Source organism: Ambystoma mexicanum, chromosome 12, assembly GCF_040938575.1.
Source record: "Ambystoma mexicanum isolate Mex_15411 chromosome 12, UKY_AmexF1_1, whole genome shotgun sequence".
NCBI lineage: Eukaryota > Metazoa > Chordata > Amphibia > Caudata > Ambystomatidae > Ambystoma > Ambystoma mexicanum.
In genome coordinates, this window is record NC_090936.1 from 785,524,666 (window position 1) to 785,538,299 (window position 13,634).

The following is a 13,634-nucleotide window of genomic DNA, read 5'->3' on the forward strand; positions in this document are numbered from 1 at the left end:
AAGGAAAAAAGCATTGCTGCTGGCAACAATCATAGTTTAAATGCCTCAATGTCTGATTGGACAAAGCGGAGTGTAGACTTTGCTGGGCGTGAAGCTAGATTGACTGAACGCCTAAAGGAAGATTATTCACAAATTAAAGACAAGCTGATTAAGAGTGTTGCTCAAACTGTGACAAAAAAGACAGATTTGGATGCTGAGGTTACACATCCGACTCTTAAAACTGGTAGAAATATGGCGTCCCGATTTTCAGCCAAAAACTGCGAAAGAAACAGTACACCGCAATCAAAAAGTGTGCATATGAAAGACAGTTCTCTAGCAGAAAGAGGTTTGTCAAATCTGACAGTCCAACAAAATTGTTCTGACAATACGACCCTGGAGGTGTCTCAAAATAATATAGATGAAACAGCTGCAACAGACGATTACCCAGCTAATACAAATCAGTTACCCAAAGAGCTTGACACAGAAAGTGCCATGAAGGCTAATATATCGGTGGCTGCCTCAATTCAGATACACAACAATGTGATGGCTGCAACGTCCCTGGCACTTATACCATTCATAAAACTATACGACTCATTGAATGATTCACTAAAGTACCAAGGAGCCTTGCTGTCCCATCTAGATACGAAATTGTACAATTTGACGCACAGCTACACCCTATTACAAAAGAGCGAAATGGAGGCAAACGTTTCATTACAATGGCAAACCAGGAGAGATATTGCAATGAAAGAGCATACCAATTCTCCTGACCTCATGGATGCCATTCTTGAGTGCATGAAATGGTTTTGCCATTTAGACAAAACTCGTTTCAATGATATACCCAAATTCAACAACCCACATGTGAGTCAGCAATTTAGGGACGGAGCAATATCTGAGGGTAAAGAGATTCCCCGAGAAGCGTCGGTCACTAACAAAATTGTACTGGCCAAATTTGCCATTGCTGCTTTACCAGCCGTGTCAACTGATGTCAGAACAAAGATGGTGGAAATAATTTATGAACAGGCTGCCTCAGAACCTGTAAGAGGATTCAATTCAAAACTACAGCTAAGTCGATGCCTAGTCTGGGATACTGAATGAAACCCTTATTAATATATCTTTATGTCCAGTTCATGCGTTCTGGATGACTACCCCTATATAACACCCCTCTCTTGGAATCCCCCTGACCCCACTGAGCCAAGAAGTAGTTCAGTTTTGCAAGTTAAAAGGTTTATTTGATAATTTAAACAATATATATATATATATCACGCTTTATAATAAATTAATAATTGAATATCACACTTAATCTGAGCAGTAATCAATAATGGATAGTCTGGCACTGGCACACTTGTGAGTAGGAACAGAAGAATAAGGTGGTAGAGAATGCTTTATATAGGTTCAGATGGAAGCAATGTTGAATGAAATGCAGTACAGAAAATAACTTGATATGATTTCAACAAAACAATGTAATCACTTTTCTCTGGCAATCCCCTCCCCCCTTTTATGCAATGCAAGGAAATGGAAGGAAAGCACACAGTTCTCAGAAATGCAATCAACTAATTCAGTTCACCCCAGCAAGCTTACACTACAGAAGTTGGAAACACAGGCCCAAAATGCTTTTATATGTGCTGGCAATGAAGTGAAAAATATGCTAAAAGGCTTTTAATTCCCTCTAGAGGTTCAGGGTGAGTGGTATCTAGTTAATATTAGTCCAGGCTCACTCTAGCAATGTTTCAGGGATGGTTCTTAAGAGGCAAACAAATTTTTAGCGAGGAAAGCAATGAAACTTTTGTTTTCACACGTGGAGAAATTTGCAAATCGCGGTAAATTTGCGAGTGCGTTTTTTGCGATTACAGAGGAACTACAAGGACGAGCACTATCGTTCTGGGGTCCTAGGACAGCCTAGGATCTCAGCTTCCAGATGAAAGTTACCGCAAGTCTCTAGGACAAACGGTCACAGAGATATGAGCAATTAAATAAAAGTAGTTTTTCGGATTTGGAATGTTAAAATTCAAAGTGACAAGTGACAGTTTTGCAAAATGACAAGGTACAACTTCTAGGAGGCAGTTCTGGTTAGATTAAAATAGATTGAATTATATTATTTTATTTAAGAGATTGGTTCTACACAGTTCTGCTAGGTACTCACAATATATTTTTGAAATAAATGGGCCTCGCCACGGATCTGGTCAGGTTTTAGACTGGACTCTGGTCTGGTCTCGGCACTTCACAGTGGTCTGGGTCAGCTCTCTAGTTCTGCGAACAGCGGTCTGGTCTGGGTCTCTGGTTCTGATCAGGTCTGTGGGTTCGGATACAGCGGTCTCCGGTTCAGCTGGTCTCTCTCTGGATACAACACTGCTCTCTGGCAAATGGCAAGAGTTCTTGCAAAGAATTCAAACAGCTCGCCTGGCTGTGATAATGGCAATGATTCAAGGCCTGCTAAAGAGGGATTTAGCTTGTAGTTGACCTCTCTGCTACAAATTCTGAAGTAAAGTCTTGGTCTCTGAAGGTGGATAGATTGAAGTCTCTATGTTGGCTCTCTGGAGGTTGATGGAGGTAAAGTATGGATTTTCCCGGCAGAGCGTCCCGCAGCAGATGGAATTTAATGTCCCTATCTGTCCTGACTGTCTGCTTTTATGTGTTTTGAAAATGGGTGGAAAGGCTAGCTTCCTAGGCCCTACCCCTCTCCACTTGTCATTGGCCACTTCATCCTCTTCCCCTTGATTGGGGGAATGAAATGAAGTGTCATCATGATGAGGTCTGTTTATGGTACAGAGAACCCACCCCTGTCAACTTTACACACAATCTATATTTGATCAAAAGACATATTTGCACAGGTACACATTTGTTTAAAATTACATGCACCCATCACATATCACAGGAGGTATCCCCTGTTCAAAATCTGCTCTTCCTGAGAGCTTGCATTGAGAAATGGCAACATATTTCACTTTTTGGTCAAGTTACCAATATCAGATTCTTACTCAAATTTACCCAAATGTGTGCAAGGCATGCAGGCATTGATTGATGAAGTATCAGACTTTTCACATGCAGACATTTTAAGTAATGCCCTCTTAACTGCTAGCTTGCCCCCAGATCATGCCACCGGTTCTAAAAACCTCTTAAAATGTGGGCGGAAAAATCACAAGAATTATGGTATCATTCAAATAATTATGACAAGTCCGTACTATGAGTTATTCATCTTTTTCTAAAACCATACTCTGGCTACAGGGGTGTGTCTTTTCAGGTCACATGGTACAGAAACCAGTCTTTCCACTTTCTTCAAGCTCAGCCTCTGCCTCCAGTTTCTCCCCCTTCCAGTTTCTGCCAAGAGGAAGCCATTTTTATTACCCCTGCAATAAACCATCTGCCTGGGCCCTTGAAGGCCCATTGTTCAAGAGGAAGCCACATTTATGGCCACTTCAATAAACCCTCTGCCTGGGTCCTATGTTTAGCCTCTAGCAGTCCCTTGGTAATCCAATCAGAGAAGTTTCATATCCCTTTTGGTGGGAGCAGCAAAAAGGCAGCTAGGCCTGGGAACACAGCTGTTGTGCAAGTCTCAACTCCTGTCGGGGGTAGCTGGTAGGCAGAATTCAGTTCCTTAAGCCAGGCCCCAGCTAATGTCACTTTTAGTTACCCAGTTTCCTGCATTCAAATAAAACTAACCATTTTTACATATGCAGCTAGAATGCTGATTCTAAGTTTAAATCTATGACATTTAAACAATTGCAACCTATGTGACACTCAAAAGTAGGTCACTCATTTCTTTTAAACATTTAGATTTTTAGTGTCTTTCAGTCCAAATGTACTTAAACTGCTGAAATCCACAGCTCAGCCAGTCTTGTTATAAACCTTCAAGTCACTTCAGAATATAACTTTACATTGGCTCCACCTCTCAGTAAGTCTTTCTTTGGCATGCTTTGGGTTCATCTATTCAGTTTTACACATATAAAAAAAATCTGGTGTTGTTTTAAAACGCCGGCTTTCTGAAAGTGGTGAGTACTGGTACTGCACCCATTTTTGGGATTTAAGAAAATGAGTTCCCCACAATTCTAGGTTGCTTTTGGCAATCAGCATTGCCATTCCCAATGGTTTCAGGCTACTGTGTGGGTAGTCCAATGGTGGTTTTAGGCAGTGCCCTTCTGTGCCCATAACATCGGCAAAAATGAGTGGCAGCCTATTCTTCATGCACTTCCCTGGGCATTTTCTGGGAAGCTCTGGCCATCATGATGTTTTCAATGCCAGTACTGCACAGTTTTGAGGTAGGGCTTGGATGCGTGGATAAAAACATCCCACAAGCCCCCCTCTTGCGATGGCCATTCTGTTTCACTGATGGGACTCGCAAGACCTGGGATGTTTCCTCATCTTCTTCCAATAGATGGCACAGTTCAGCATCTTTTCCTCCATCCGGTACTGATCGGTCGGTTCTCCTCGCCGGTCCTGATGGGAATATTGGGCGGTACCCTGGGCCCTCTTGCGTCTCTGCTCCCGGTCTCCGGATCGTCCTCCTTGGCCAGTCTCGAGGTTTTCTTTCTCCTAGGATGACAAAGAAAGAGCGGCAATACCTATTCATGGACATTTCTCCCACACCCTTGATATAGTCGGGTGGCATATAAATTTATAGTCAAAACATATGAACATGCACATTTCTTTTTGCATTCAAAAACGAAAACACCCACACTGAGAAACTCAGAATTTGATAGGCGATATGTAGGATATTTTAAGTTAGAACTGAATTAATCTGAGACAGTACCCTCTAGGATTCCAGAGGATTCCTCCAGTTGTTGCAGAGTGTGCCTGGGATGGCAACACTTCAACTGGTTTATGTGGACCCACTTGTCTTCCCCCTCTGCCAAACCGCCTTTGGGGATGCGGATCTTGTAGGCCACAGGGGAGATTTTGTCTATAATCTCAAAGGGTCCCTTCCATGTAGGCAAACATTTTCGCTGTTTGGCCTGGTTCCTTTGGAAATTGTATAGATAGACCCGGTCCCCCACCTGATATTCCTTCCTGGAAGTCTTCAGGTCATAGTGGGTCTTCATTCTATCAGCTGATCTTTCTAGATTCCGCTGAGCATAAGCAAAAGCATGTTGAAGGTGTTTCCTTAAATTCTCCACATACTGATGGGTTGTGGAGGCATTTATTAGTGTCTGCTCTTGGGTCCTGTAGAGCAAATGCTGAGGAAGCACCATCTTGCGCCCAGTCATCAACTCAAATGGTGACATTTTGGTTGTTCCCACTTGACCCCCCCCTTCAGGAGATGAATCAGGGGTCTGGTGATCTCTGCGTAGCCCTCAATGAACTTTCTGCTGTAATTAGTCAGTCCAAGGAGGCTCCTTAGTTCCCGCAGAGATTTGATAGGCGATATGTAGGATATTTTAAGTTAGAACTGAATTAATCTGAGACAGTACCCTCTAGGATTCCAGAGGATTCCTCCAGTTGTTGCAGAGTGTGCCTGGGATGGCAACACTTCAACTGGTTTATGTGGACCCACTTGTCTTCCCCCTCTGCCAAACCGCCTTTGGGTATGCGGATCTTGTAGGCCACAGGGGAGATTTTGTCTATAATCTCAAAGGGTCCCTTCCATGTAAGCAAAAATTTTCGCTGTTTGGCCTGGTTCCTTTGGAAATTGTATAGATAGACCCGGTCCCCCACCTGATATTCCTTCCTGGAAGTCTTCAGGTCATAGTGGGTCTTCATGCTATCAGCTGATCTTTCTAGATTCCGCTGAGCATAAGCAAAAGCATTTTGAAGGTGTTTCCTTAAATTCTCCACATACTGTTGGGTTGTGGAGGCATTTATTCGTGTCTGCTCTTGGGTCCTGTAGAGCAAATGCTGAGGAAGCACCATCTTGCGCCCAGTCATCAACTCAAATGGTGACATTTTGGTTGTTCCCACTTGACCCCCCCCTTCAGGAGATGAATCAGGGGTCTGGTGATCTCTGCGTAGCCCTCAATGAACTTTCTGCTGTAATTAGTCAGTCCAAGGAGGCTCCTTAGTTCCCACAGAGTTGTGGGGTCTTTCAATTTTTGGAGGGCTTCCACTTTCTTTTCCTGGGGACAGAGACCCTGAGGAGTAATCTCATGCCCCAATAAATTAACACGGGTTCGACACCACTGTGCTTTCTGAAAGGAAAGTTTTGCTCCGGCGGCCCTCAACTGCGTCAGAACATAACGGATCTCCGCTATGTGTTCCTCCACAGATGAACTTTTGATGAGGACATCATCTACATAAGCCAGGTTACCCCTCGCACTCAGGTCGGGCATGGCCTTATGTAGGAAAATATTGAACTCATTACCGGAGTTAAGGTATCCGAAGGGAGTCCGGGTCCATGTGTATTGCTGGCCCCCAAAGGTAAAAGCCAGCTAGTATTTGTCCTCCCTACTGACAGGCACGGTCCAGTATCCATTGGTCAGGTCTATTGCAGTGAATACCTGTGACCCCTGGATCTGGGCCAGCCCTTGGTCAATGTAGGGCAGAGGCCATCGGGAAGTATGGACCCGTTTGTTGAGCTCCCTGAGGTCGGCGCAGAGTCTCCACTGGCCGTTTGGCTTCAATATTCCCAGCACTGGATTATTGAAGGTGCTGTGGACTGGATGGATTATTCCCCGGGACTTAAGGTTCTTAATTATTTCAGTAAGGGACTCCATTGATGCGAGAGGCAAGCGATATTGCTTCACAAACACAGGAGTCATGCCAGGGTCCGTGGGGATTGTTGTGTGGATGTCAGTGCGACCACAGTCATATGAGTTTACCGCAAAGAGATCTTGGAAATCCAAGAAAACTTGTTTCAACTTTTGCCTTTGTTCCAGAGTCACACAGGCATCAGCTAGGTTGACTCTCTCTTCCACCATCTGCCTGAAGCCTGGAAAGACTTCTGGTTTGGCTATTTCAGCGGCCTCCTCCAGCTGGGTGGAGAAGTCCCTGGTCAGAGTGCTGATTTGGACTGGAGGCTTCAGGTGGGAAAGGCAGCCCTCATGGACCTGGAAAATCACCTCATCCCTCCTGAAGTCACAAGTCACATCTTCCTTACCATAAGGGCAAGAAGTGTACACCAGGAAGTTCCCCCCATGCCGGGTAAAAATCCTGTCTGGTGTTGTATTTTCATCACTGTCACTGTCAAAGCAGTCCTTGGGGATTGGCCCTAACAGTTCATTACCTAAATCTATGGAAAAATGTCGGTCATCAACCGCCATTCCAATAATGGTGCCTGCGGCTAGAGTATTACTCTTTAAGTCGCTGTTATCCACCTCTATTGGAATGGTGTCATGTTCTATGTTGACTAATAGAGTTGGGTTTACCCCCAACCCTTGCTGAAGCGTTTAGATGTATGTAAGCATCAGGGTTTTTCAAATGTTGTCCTCTTTTTACTTTCACTTCCAGGGAGAATTGTTGGGTCCTTTCTGGGATGGTGACTTCCTCTTTGATCTGAATTTCAACTGCATAAGGTAGCAATTGAGCTGACCTAAATGCTTTTTCTGGATCATCAAAGCCCATGGGATTATCCGCTAATCGGGACCAAGCTTTGAAGTTTATTAGGTCCAAACTAATGGCAAAGCGATTGAGAATGTCACTGCCTAAGTAAAAGGCGGCAGTGACGTCTCGCACGACCCAACAATTATGGACTATGCTCTTGTTGCCAATGGAGATTTTGAGCATACACCTGCTTGGCAGGAGCTGTTTGGAATTAGGCGCTTCCAGGTCCATTTCCCATTTGTCTATCAGTTTGAAGGTGGGAATGGCTGGATCTTTTGGGAGTTGGCGGAACATGGCTTCGCTAATGAAGCTCTTACCGTTGTTCACACACACTCGAGCGAGAACAGAGTCCTTCCCATCATTTAATTGGACAGGGATGAACAACTGCTCTCCAATTTGCTGAATATCAGCCAGGCTCTGAGCTGATTTCACATCTCTCTGGACTATAGGAGTGGGAGTTTCTGATTGTGGATTAGTATAGAATCTCAGAGTGTTTCCTTCCAGCGTGGAGTACCACTTTAGACTGGAAGGAAGGTTGATTTTCAGAAATAGAGAGGACCCTCCATCACCTGTCTGTTGTCCTACTGCTATTACTGTCACGTCTGGAATGTGGTTGTTCTGGAAGTGAAATTCTACTTGGTCAGATTTTCGTTCAACCATGTGGCAGGTGCCGTTTAAACTAACATGGTTGACACTCTGTTTTAATTTTATTATCGGCTAGTCTGGGTCCAGAGGACCTTGTTTACGCAATCTATTAAGGGTGACAACCTCCTCAGGAGGTCATTCCCCAGTAAACAAGGGGTGCCCTCTGGAGTCACAACTATGACCGGGTGTTTCACCTTGTGTCGCCCAATTTTAATGTCCAAATCTGCCGTCCCCTCAACGGAAATTTCCTTCCCGTCAAAGTTCTGGAGTTGTCCAGGAAGTGAGGTGAGAGGAATTTGGTAATTCCCTCCTCTTCCTGCATTCAGTTCATCAAAGGCCCTTCTGGACAGAAGGGTAGTTTGAGATCCCGTGTCCACCAGTGCCAAAATTGTACCCTGTCCCTGTACTTGTACCGGGGCATAGTATATTCCCTCCTTCTCCTCAAGGGGGCACAGATAATGCACATTTTTGGACAACTGGTGGGCTAACTTTCTGGTTTTGGACATTGCTAGAGAAGAGATTTGGGCGGAATTCTGTGGAGAGCCTTGGGAATCTGAAAGAAAAAATTGGCAACTGGAGATCAGAGCCATTGTGGGTTCCCCTGGCTCCGGATCCGGGCCGCCCCCCCCCTTTTTGGAGGCATTCACCAGGATGGGTTTGAACCAGGGGATTTTCTTGCTGTTGGTTCTGGGATGAGATGGTGGGTGGCGGTAGCTCAGTCTCCACATCTCCCCAGTCTGGATTTGCATCCCTAGGGACCCATTTTTCTTTGGGAGGAGTTTCCCCTCTCTGAAGGAGAAGATCCTTTTCCCAGGATCCTCTGAGGATCCCTCTCCCTCAAATTGGAAGATCTGTACCTCCTCCTCAAACTGAGTCTGTTTGGGTCTTTTGTTTCTCCTACCCACCCTCTGCTCCTTAGGAGGCAGGCTTTCAGGGGCAAGAGATTTTGTTTCCGGTTCCTGCGTTCCCAGGGGCTGTTTACAAGTGAGGAAGGAAGCTTCCTCCAAGGCTTTACACCCCCCTTCCCTTTGTGCCTCCTCCCTGGAAACCGGTGAGTTATCGGGGTGCTGCCCCCGTCATTGTTCTGGAGCACCAGGTCCACAGTTGGGTGCGTTCTGCGCCGGCATGCCGATCTGAGGGTTCTGCTGAGCCCTCAGTATGTGACCCAGATCCCGCGCCATGTTTTGAACCTGGCGCTCTAACTGGGAAACCCGCTCAGGCTGATACGGGGCCCTGTTTTCTCCCCTGGGCTGATCCCGGGAAGGGTAGCTATCCCTTCTCTGGTAGTACCCCTGGTTGGGAAGATTTTGGTACCCCTCCACCCTTGGCCTCCCCTCTCCCGGATTAGGTTGTCTGGGCTCAGGGAATTGGGGAAAGAATGGTGGAGGATTTTGGGGCTGGAAGTTGGGTGGATACCTGGGGAAGAAGTTCTGCCCAGGGTTTGGTGAGTTTCTGCCCTCCTGTGAGAAGTTGGGAGGGAAGTTCTCTGGGTTAGGTGCTTGGCTGGATCCCCCCCCTTTGGCTGGAGGAGTCCACACATAACCCAGGATGGGTCGATTTCCCTTGTAACGGGGACTTACATAGTCAGGAGAGCGAGGGACCCCATTTGTGGGACTACCTCCTTGACTCCCTGTTTGTGACTGGCCCGAGGACCTTCTGGGCCTAGCATTATTAGGTGCAGGTAGGTTTTTAGGCCCCCCCACCTCCAACTCTAAAACGGGGGTGACCTTTACATCTGCCACCTTGGCAGCAGCAGGGGTGTTGTTGGCTTTGGGGTTTTTGGGCGCATTATTTTTTTTTCTATTGGCTTCTGCACCTCATAGATCCGGGCCGCCTGTTCAATGACCCAGTCTAAAGATCTTTTCTCGTGAAAATCCCTCACGAGCTGGGTCATTATGTATTTGGGCAAGGCATGGAAAAACGTATTAATAAATTCTCTGCTATCCGTGCGCACCCTTCTTGTGGTCTGCAAAAGCACGCTTTAACTCCTGCACAAATTCTTGTGGGGCCTGATCCTCCCCACATTGTAAATTGTAGGCTGCCTTGAGTAGAGAAATGTTTCAAGATGGCCGCCTTATAGGTGGACCATCTTAAATGATTTTGGTCCTCCAGCCCCGCAAAGAAACTGGAGTATTCCGGGGAGAAGGTCCACTTTACATATTGGATACAGCTTTGGCTGTCCTTCAAATGAAAAGTCTCCATCATTTGCTCATAGAGCTCCAAGTGTTCCCAAACAGAGTACTTGGCGTTCTTATGATAAGGCGTGATGACACTCCTGATTGCCTTAATATGTTTCAATGGGTCCTTAAGCAAGGCCCTTTTTGCCTTATTGGCCTTTTTGGTTCGGGTAACCCTGGTCCATTCATCTTCTGACTCAGAGGCACTGCTCCCAGAGGTTCCCGTCTGTTCTTCCAGGTTTTCCCGGATTCTGCAAGCCTGGGAATGGCTGGCAGAATGTGGGGACCTGGTCTCCTGTGTCCTGTACCGCTCAGAGGAGTCTTCAGATCCCTCCTTGCTGCCAGGACTTGATGGGTACCCCCCCACTGACCTAACTGGGCAGAGGTTTTCAGGATGCCCTTAATGGGCCTACTCTCCTGGGGTTCCCCATCAAATTGCACTGTGCTTGGGTGCCCATACCCGGATGCCCGCCCCTCCATTCCTGGGTGGTACTGGCCTATGAGCCCCATGCTTCTGGCTGGGTAGTAATCTGCCATCCCTGTGGCCCGGTGCTCATGTGCGCCAGGGGACATGGGGGTGGCAGAGTCCAGGGACTGAGAGAGATAAAGGCCTATGGTACTAGGGCTCCTGAGGTTATGCTCAGGAGTTTCCTTTTCCCAGCGAACCTGGTCTCTATCCGCCCCTGCTCCCTGTTGCAATGCAAGAGCCTGCGCCTTCAGTTCCTCAGTTAAGGCCTTACTAGAATCTAACAGTCTCTTCTGCCTCGCTACCTGTTGTTGGAGCCTATCATTGTGCTGGCAGAGAGCCTCATTTTCTCTCTGCGTTTCCTGATTGGTCCTGGAGCACTGGGCCAGTCTTTGCTGCAGGAGGGTTACCTCCTGAGCTGTGTCCCTATTGGCCTGCTCCTTTCTTGCCAGAGCATCCTCCACCTTCCTGGTGTGTTCTAACAAGATCTGGCGTTCTTTTTGGAGGTCACCCAGCCCCTGGAGGGCCAAGTGATTTTCTTCTGTTTTTCTTTTTAAAAGGCAGACTTCCTGGCCTAAGGCGTCTCTTTCCTGGCTAAGAGCCTGCATTTCTGCCGCCAGGTCGTACCTCTGCCTTTGAAAGGCACCAGCTTTCTGGCGCTCCTGGTCAAACTCTGCCTGGGTATCCAGGTCTTTCAAAATCAGTTTATTGCTCTCTGCCTTCTCCCTATCTAGGTGGCTTTGCAGGGTGACTACCTGCTCAGCACATGCCCTATTGAAGTCTAATTGTTGCTCCAGCTTTTTCTGGCTCTCCAGTAGGGAGTCCAAACCTTCTTGGCACTCCTTCTGCAAGGCCAGAAATCTGGTATGCTGGTCCGCCTTTTCCTGTTGCAGCACATCCATATCCTCCTTTATTTTAGTGATGTACCGTCTGCTGTCATTTTCTGACTCCTGGCTCCTGAGCAGCCTCTGCTCAGAAGAGTCCACATCAGATTGGGCCTTCTGTAATGCCAGCAGTTGCCTACTCGCCAGATCTTGGCCTTCAGCACATTTGTCCTGCATGGCTCCCATATGTAAATATAAATATGCCGCTACCCTGGCAATCTTGTGGTGCTCATCCTTGGCCTTCGGGGCCAAATATAGTTCACTCAGGGCCACATGTAGGGGACCCTGGTCTCTCCATATATCTGACCCTGTTTCTGTGATCTGGGGTGCGATTGCTTGCAACCAGACCGTCTGGTCCTGATGAGTCCACTCACCTCTCACAAATAGCTTATGTAAGAAGTGCTCTCTGGCTATTTTCATATCTACCAAGGTCGTCATTCTGGAATTTGAGTTCCTTCCTGACTTACAGGAGTTTGTATTTTATTTTTGTAAAACAGACCTTTTCCTTAGAGCGTTCCTTTGAGGAGTGCTTTACAGCGTAACACAGCGTGTGCTCCGACCAGATATGTGTATCTGGTCAGCTGGCACACTGTATTAATCTGCACAAGTGATAGATCTAACCCCTCTCTTGGAATCCCCCTGACCCCACTGAGCCAAGAAGTAGTTCTGTTTTGCAAGTTAAAAGGTTTATTTGATAATTTAAACAATATATATATATATATATATATATATATATATATATATATATATATATATATCACGCTTTATAATAAATGAATAATTGAATATCACACTTAATCTGAGCAGTAATCAATAATGGATAGTCTGGCACTGGCACACTTGTGAGTAGGAACAGAAGAATAAGGTGGTAGAGAATGCTTTATATAAGTTCAGATGGAAGCAATGTTGAATGAAATGCAAGGAAATGGAAGGAAAGCACACAGTTCTCAGAAATGCAATCAACTGTAATTCAGTTCACCCCAGCAAGCTTACACTACAGAAGTTGGAAACACAGGCCCAAAATTCTTTTATATGTGCTGGCAATGAAGTGAAAAATATGCTAAAATTCTTTTAAATCCCTCTAGAGGTTCATGGTGAGTGGTATCTAGTTAATATTAGTCCAGGCTCACTCTAGCAATGATTCAGGGATGGTTCTTAAGAGGCAAACAAATTTTTAGCGAGGAAAGCAATGAAACTGTTGTTTTCACACGTGGAGAAATGTGCAAATCGCGGTAAATTCGCGAGTGCGTTTTTCGCGATTACAGAGGAACTACAAGGACTAGTAGTCAGCTTCCAGATGAAAGTTACTGCAAGTCTCTAGGACAAACGGTCACGGAGATATGAGCGATTAAATAAAGGTAGTTTTTTCGGATTTGGAATGTTAAAATTCAAAGTGACAAGTGACAGTTTTGCAAAATGACAAGGTCCAACTTCTAGGAGACAGTTCTGGTTAGATTAAAATAGATTGAATTATATTATTTTAACTAAGAGATTGGTTTTACACAGTTCTGCTAGGTACTCACAATATATTTTTGAAATAAATGGGCCTCGCCACGGATCTGGTCAGGTTTTAGACTGGACTCTGGTCTGGTCTCGGCACTTCACAGTGGTCTGGGTCAGCTCTCTAGTTCTGCGAACAGCGGTCTGGTCTGGGTCTCTGGTTCTGATCAGGTCTGTGGGTCTGGATACAGCGGTCTCCGGTTCAGCTGGTCTCTCTCTGGATACAACACTGCTCTCTGGCAAATGGCAAGAGTTCTTGCAAAGAATTCAAACAGCTCGCCTGGCTGTGATAATGGCAATGATTCGAGGCCTGCTAAAGAGGGATTTAGCTTGTAGTTGACCTCTCTGCTACAAATTCTGAAGTAAAGTCTTGGTCTCTGAAGGTGGACAGATTGAAGTCTCTATGTTGGCTCTCTGGAGGTTGATGGAGGTAAAGTATGGATTTTCCCGGCAGAGCGTCCCGCAGCAGATGGAATTAAATGTCCCTATCTGTCCTGACTGTCTGCTTTTATGTGTTTT